The 8,023-nt window shown below is 41.4% G+C and overlaps 1 non-coding gene across 1 annotated transcript; it reads right to left on the bottom strand.

Annotated features, from left to right (window-relative positions):
• Positions 1–7,688: 7,688 nt before the first annotated feature.
• Positions 7,689–7,760, bottom strand: Trnat-cgu (transfer RNA threonine (anticodon CGU)). The gene has a single exon. It is a non-coding gene; the product is annotated as a tRNA-Thr (tRNA).
• Between the last annotated feature and the right edge of the window lie 263 nt (positions 7,761–8,023).

Genomic DNA, 8,023 nt, shown 5'->3' with positions numbered 1-8,023 from the left:
GCAATAGTTGCTGCACATATTCTGATAGACTTAACATGGATGTCAAGGAGTTAACAATCTCTCCACGCACTTGGGTGGCAAAACGTCAAAACTTTTCGGTAAAATCATGAACGAAATGTGTTAAAAGCTCAGTTTGTTGCATCAACAGTAAACGACCGAATTCTCTTGCATCTTGGTCTGCCGTGGTGGTCCCAAATCCGTGTTGATTTATCGTCTGGAGGCTGTACTGTAAAAACAAAGCGGGATGGTGGCTTTGCAGGTTTTAGAGAGTACTGCAGTCGAACAGTGCTGATAACACCAAGACTGAGAGTGGGTGAATATCGTAAATGTGGGTTCAAAATTTTTTTCCGTACGTTTTAAATTGTCTGTAGAACACCTCTGTCTTTGTATCACAATTTTTTTCTGCAAGTTTTGGAAAGCATAAGGAGAAAGTATATGACGTCAAGAGTGGTCTCTGACGCAGGTTGCACGTCTATGCCATTAGTTTTACTCCCACACGGATGCTAAGTTAAGCCTCCTGATCTGTTTTACGTTCATTTGCATCAAGTGCAGATAATGTAGATCGAATTTACAGCACCTTGTGTAATCCTTGTTTGTAGTCACGTGACAACCGGAATCATCCAATCACTCTTGAAGTGAAGTCGAAATCTACTCTTGTCGAATTATCGATGCTGCACAAAAAACATACGTTCTAGTTTCTGCGGTGCCCTAATGTCCGAAGTTTGTCTTTTGCAGCTTGTTAATGCTTGTTGCTTGCATTTTGACCTGGTTTGTCAGACTTTACATATTATATATAATGAAATCCTTTAGGAATCCAGAATTATCATCGATGGGAGAAGTGCAACAGCTGATATTGTCGATGTTAAAATTATTTATCGTTGCCATCTCGATCAGAAAATGGCGTATCGCTCGTCGTGGGTTCGTCTCTGAAGAGAGGTCCAAGGGGGTCATCTAACGGAGGCGAGTTCATGTCACAAAGAAGCAGCCACCATTTCGTAACATGATACAATAAAGAATTTTGAATGAGTGTAAACTGTAAGATATGTTTATCACCATTTGATATTCAAAATGTGTGGTTTTCTTTGCACAAGTTTATATGCACAACACCACAAGCGAGTTGCGTCAGAAGAGATTGACTTAAGGTACGTCAATACCATACAGTGACATTACACCCCATGGCAAAACTTATATGTTCTGTAGCTACGTGGAGGAGATACACGTGCCCTTTTTATGCACTTTATTTAACAAGGTAACTGCCAAGCGTATGTGCAAACAACTCGGCTAACCGTAGTGACGTCGGTAACCGTTTTGTTTTGCAGCCACGAAAGTCAATTTTTGCTATGCGAACGCTTTCAAGTAACACGTGACAATCGTTCGCTAATCTGATTATGAGGCAAAGGCAGTGACGTCAGCAGGGGATCTTGTGACGGGCGCGCGCGACGCGCTTTTGTTTACAAGTGATTGCCCTCTGTACAAACATTTCCTGCTATTTTTTGCCTTTTCAACAACAATAACTAAGATTTCCCGTCACTGCAAATAAAGTAGTTTATGTTTTATGACTTGTGTAGCCCCAGAAATTAGTACAGCCAGCCCAAAATTGAGGCCGGGTACAAATCTTTTAAGCGACGTTTTTAGTTTTCATGATCGTCACAAGAAGCAACTAGGCATGTTTAACGGCAAATTATTTTGACAAAGATTGACAAAAAAATTTAACCTGCAAAAGTTTAATTGAGATATTTGCAGGTGAGGTGAGATATTTGAGCAACAGCATTGGCAGCAAGAACTACATCTCAATGCAAAATTTTGTTATGGAAAGAAGATAAAAACGATTGATAACAAATGTTTACATGCTGGCACATCATAATGAGTCCATGTTTCATTCGTTTACTTGTAAAATCCCATAATTTACCAAACAACATGATGGGTTTAAAACGTTTCAAATATTTCTCAAATTATAGCAGAAAAATTTCAGACAAAAAAGGTCTCTTAAGTGCTCTTGATGCCAAGGAGGAAATAAGTTTTATTAAAGATCGCTCGATTGAAACAACTCCCTTCAAACGTTTTACCCCATTTCCCATAGCGTCCAAAGGGGGTCAACAGGTTCCGCCTCCCGATAAATATCCCCTGAGTACTGTTGTGGACCCGCGTGCCCCCCTGGAGACGCAGATAAAACTGATGACGTTAATCCAGATCACTAGAAGAAGCATCAGGCCGATGGACGGAAGGTGTTTTTGTTTGAATGAGAGGTGTTCGAATGCGTTTTGGCCCAATTAGTCCCGAAGCCTGGTGAATCATCGTTCTATTTACCGGCAGAGTAAAGTGTGTGTATTTACGGGGGAATTTGCCAAAAAGGTCCCCAGGCGATCCGGTCGGGGCGGAGGCAAACCGACGTGACGCCTTACCGTTAAATAAACTTGTTGTTTACGTGTAAAGGGAGTCGTGAAACTTGCGACAGTTTAGGGAAAGTTTCGCTGGGGCCACAAACAGGTATTTGTCAGTTGACGCACAATAAAGAACAACATGTTGTGAACAAGTGCTTCAGCTTTAACGGTAACGTGGAATAAGCTGATTGACCACAATAACTGTGACTGAGAACGGTGACAAAGGATATATTCAATAATCGGAAAAGCTCACTTCTCACAAAAGTATACTGTGCATATTATACGGACAACTCTTTAAAAGCATCATATAAAAACAAGCATGATCTGTGCAACTTTAACTAAATTAAACAAATGCACAAGTACGGTTGGCTGAAACAAAACTACACTCATTGGTCAAGAACCTGCTGGAAAATATCAAGCAAATGACATTTCTTGTCGAACAGGTTTTCCTCTGACGCAACAAGCCTGCTTTGCTTCCTTAGCAAAGCCGCAACCTTAGGACTAAGTGACGCGTTGGTAAATAGGAGAAGTTATTTTGCGACAAACTTGGTCATCGCAGCAGCGCATGCGTATGCGGACGTTCGTAATGTCGTCAGGATTAACCCCCAGCGGTTTGCTTCGATTTTGTTACACGTATTTTCCTTCGTTGAAAGGTTGCAAATGACAAACGAGTCACTACATATGTATATTGAAAACAGCGGCCATGCTGTGTCGCTAATACGTTACTCATTCGGCACTAAATATAATACACGAGATAAAACCTGTTATATTAATATATCATATTAGTCATTTAAGCCGCCTTGTTGGGAATGATAACATCTTCTTAAGGGCATGGGAAGTTTTCTTATCTTATGTAAACTGTTGGTTTAGCGATGTCAATATTCAGTGATACAAAAAAAAACAGCTTCGAAAAGCCTTGGTTTAAACGCACGTTGTGTGTTAGTCATTCAACAAACGGTTATAAGTAAAAAAACATAAAATGTCGGAGATTATTTTTCCTCCCAAGGCAATACAAACAAACGTTGTTTTCGACGTCAATTCGACATAACGTTGGCAAATGAATCCGTACAGACCGTCACCGAGTCTAGATTAATGATGAAGGAGTGCGAAAGTTCGTAAAGAGTTTAGGTTTGTTTAAAGATTACACCACCGAGGTCGACTCAACGGCTATAACAGCACGTCGCACGTCTATTTGATTTCTGAGTGTTTTCATTTGAATAATGGCGATGGGGTTTCCAATGGTTATTCTTAGTCTCGCCGATAACAACACGCCTTGAGTGGAGTTTCGTGTGATATCATCAACACGAAGCTTGTCTCCCCGGGAAAAGACATTCGGAACCAACCGATGCTCTGTCCCGTCCGCGGGGGCAATATTTATCAAGGAACATTGGCGCCACCTTGCGTCTTTTGCTACAAATGTTGCTACGGAGTCAGACATATGTATTAGTTTTTTTCGTTGAAATTGACAAATCGGGAATGATTCGCTGTTTTTTTGCTTTTTAAATATTTCTAGATGTTTTGCGTTACCTACACAAACCTAATGGTATGATTTTCCTATTCATAAACAAATCTGAATTTTGAGTGATATAACGAGAGCAGATGAAGTAACACAAACCACGTTCAATTGTTTTAAATTATAAAGAATGGCAGAGGTTTGATATTGTGATAATTTCAGCGCCAACAAGCTCCAGATTTACGAGGTCTGATAAACAATGTATAAGAGCACATAACAAGTACATTTCCCGTAAGTCGTAAAATCACCGAACAAACAACGATCTCACTAACCCGAGCTCTCCGAGGTAAATATTGACGCTGCACAATCCCGACACCCCTGCAAACAGTACCGCCGGGGCAATTGTTTCGTCACAAACGCCCGCTCTGACGCAACCCCCGTGTCCTGGCGAACGAGTATCGGCCGCGAGCTTTCGAATAATCAAACACCCGCCTATCGAAAAGTGATCGAGCGTGTTGTTGACGCCACTTAAACGCGGTCCAGTAATTGTTGGGTAAACTTGAATTTGAATGCCACAGTCGACAAAGTATTTGAAACATCAAAGCGATGTTATGCGCAAGGACGCTTGACAAGAAGCATCAGGAATCAAACGCAAGAGCTTGTTACGTTGTTTGGCAATCGCTTATCGCGCCCCTCTCCATATCTCGTTGAATGGGATCCGTTTTTTATCTCGAAGCAAACATGACGTATATCACTTTGAGGAGGTCTGGATTTAAACCGGTTTCGGACGAACGCTCACGTGATGCGTTGCGTTACCATGGTGAAAGACTTTGTGGGCGACAAAAAGCTTGGCTGTTTTTCAGTTTGGCCGTGGCCACAAAACCCGGACGCCCAGCAAAGCTTTTCATACGATGCTGGTAACAAATCACGTGTGCAGCCATATATGGAAGTATAATGACGCATCAATGTCAGCACACCTGTTGTTGACCAGCATAAAAACTATATTATATATACGTAATATACGTTGTAAACTGAGAGTTTGATTTCTTGGAATCACCTGTATATTCTCTATGGTTGGCAGAGACTCAGTAACGGATAATCACAAAATGGTTATGAATAATCATAAGTCATCTGTCTTTATAATTGTTGTAAACTATTTATATATACATATATATGCGTAATATACGTTGTAAAGTTCAAACAAACAATCGCACTTGGAACGATAATTTAAGAAATCTATTGGAGAAAGTTAATATACGTTTTTTGGAAATTACCAAAGCGCAACCTTATCTTACTTTTTCGTAAACATCTCCAAATTGCGTCACAACATTTGCAGCAAAACATCATTAAAGGCCCTTTTTACGCCGTGGTCTGAGTAAACAAGCCAAAGCCAACCAGATTCGAACAAAGTCAGCGTGATTTAAAAGTCAAACACCGCTCGGATGTTCAGGCTTAGCCGCCCCTGGTTGACCTGAGAAGGTTGTTGAAACCGTTTCACCGGGGTGTTGCGCCATCACCCAAGGCATCACGTGTCTGTATTGCGGTTTAAAACCATAGGACTCAGCAACTTGCGCATTACGTATGAGTTTGTCTAAGACAAGAAGGCTCATGATCAACATAAGGGGAGCGGAGGGCATGAGCTGGCCAAACATGGAGTCCTTCAGCACGTGATAACAACTCAACGACCTCCGCTGCCTACGGTTTTTGTTCAAATTCAAGTTCGCGTTGACTACACAACATTGGGTTGAAGTGGCGTGGACGACTCTTACCAAAAACGCTTGTAAAAGCTTTAGTCGCGTTTGAATCCCAATATAACCGTTATGTAGAAAAGTAGTGATCGCGTGTATTATAGCGTATTAGGTAACTTCCTCATTGAAGGGGCCTGCTTTTATTTTCACTTTGATGTTTTTAAGCAAAATTTTACGTGAAAATATCACCTCCATTTCTCTTCAGTTAGTCCAACGCAAATTTGGTAAAGCTTTTTTTGCCAATCCAATAGACTTTCAAGTTCGTTGATGATAATCTCACAATACGTTGTCACGTTGTGCTTGCAAATATGGCAGCTAAACGGACACGATCCTGGAAAGTGGTTGTGCTTGAAACATGATATCTACTAAAAAACAAAATCGAACTCTAAGTAGCGCACGGTGTGGTCCATTAAAAATAAAATGACCGTATCGTGGTCGGGCGTCACCGCTTTTTTGAGCAGCATTACGCCAAAGCAAAATCCGTCCACGCCGCACAGGTGTACATTTTTAGCGCTCCGTTGAAGCGAGGGTCGCCAACTACCCTCTGTTGGCAAAACAAGGCATGTTCAAAGATTTCTGCGCCCCCTGCGGCTTGGGGTCAGGGGAAAATGCGTCACTGCAGGGATGCGTTAGGCAAATATGGTCCTGCGCATTTGGCGGTTTTGTTTTCTCAAAACGGAATGACCTGCGCTTGGTGTAGCGTGAAACGCACATGGGTTTTACGAGTGACCTTCACCTTGAGTTTAAAGTTAATACATACGTTAGGACCTTGTTTTACTGTAAAGCTGTCGCAATGGTTAATGTTGTTGCTGAAACTAAAGGACAAACAAACTTACTGCGTTATTTAATAAAGTAATATAGCGAAGTAGTCAAATAATTTTCAATCGCATACTTTTAGTTGTAATAGTCCATAATATCACTTAACTGCCATTTTAAAAGGTGACTATCCGTTTGTTGAACTTCCGTTTATAATCGATTATTTCACGCAAAACGTGATGTAACCGCCGCAATTAAACCGTTACAAGTCACCGTTCGTTTACTATCACAAGCTGTAAATAAACCAACGCAGCACTTTCGCAGTTGGCTCAACAATGACCACGCTGTGAGGTTGCGGAAGCAAGGTCAAAATCTCGTCGAGGTTAGAGACACAAACATGGCTGCAAACGCGAGTTTAAACAATGTTATATCTCGACAATCGATCAACTTCCAGCCGACAAGCAGTGTTTTTCCGTTTGCGATTTTATCGTAGCTTACACGAAGGAATCGCTGTCGAGGTAAACGCCGCACGGCCGTCAAGAGATAACATCGAGTTTTAGAGCCATGAGAACCAAGTTGATCGTCCCTTCCAAATCCGATTAGCGACGAACTGCGCTTCGTAACGGCGCCAACGGATTGCTTGTGCACTACTTCGTAATGAGCAGTTTGCAACCGGGCCGCGTGAAGTACCACTTGTCTGCCTATTGTGGCAAAAAGCCATTGGGTATTGGCTGCACACCGCTGCAGGACAAACGATTGCTGATCTGTTGTGTTACCTGATTTGCCATTGAGATCCATCGTCTTATGGATTAAGTTTGCCTTCGCCGGTTTAAGATGCAATACTATTGCTTATAGGGTATTGCTTAGGACCAAATATCTCTCAAAATACAAAGCTCAACAATTTTACAAATTACGCCTGCAGATACGTATGCTGGGCATTCTGTTTTGTTTTACATTGGTGTACTCTGTACGACCCATACAATTGGTCGTGCGATTCTGCGAGAGACATTTTGACGTTTTTCAGTCGTTTCATTAAATTGCTGTCAAATAAATCTCTGAAAATTAGATGAATGTCAACAAAGATTCGCGAGCGAAAAAGATTGGAAAGCCCTTGGGAATGTAAAAAAAAAGATTTTCTGCAGTTGAACGCCTAACATGCTCACATATGATGTAGGCCCTAAACACTAAAATTTATGAAAAGTCTACAAATGTTGATGTATCCTCACTTATTATTTATTTTAAAAACGCTTTCAAGGGTGTTAAGGTTAATGAATAAACACAAAAAATGAATCAACACTGTAAAAGCCTGTGATTAAACCATATCCGTTTTGAAAAGCGGGGAAAAAAGAGTGCCACCAGTGAGGTTTGAACTCACGACCCCTGGTTTACGAGACCAGTGCTCTACCACTGAGCTATAGCGGCAGACGCTCGAAAAGTGCCTTTCTTGATGTATTATAGCAGCCAATGCGTTACTGCGTTGACCAATCACACGTGGCTGGTATGGTTGTAAGCATTAGTTGACCTCCTTTTGTTGTAATACAGTGTCTGAGAACTAAAATCTCTGATAAGGCTTTTAAATGTCATGCGGGTTTCAATATATACGAAGTTTGCGTTGCAACTATGCGTGGAATTATTTTTCAAGGTCATGGCCGGTTTCGCGTTCGTGGAAATCGGATGCCTGTGGG

The sequence above is a fragment of the Ascidia mentula genome, chromosome 2 (genome assembly GCF_947561715.1).
Source record: "Ascidia mentula chromosome 2, kaAscMent1.1, whole genome shotgun sequence".
NCBI lineage: Eukaryota > Metazoa > Chordata > Ascidiacea > Phlebobranchia > Ascidiidae > Ascidia > Ascidia mentula.
The sequence above is the reverse complement of the archived record's forward strand: the minus strand, read 5'-3'. Positions and strand labels throughout refer to the sequence as shown.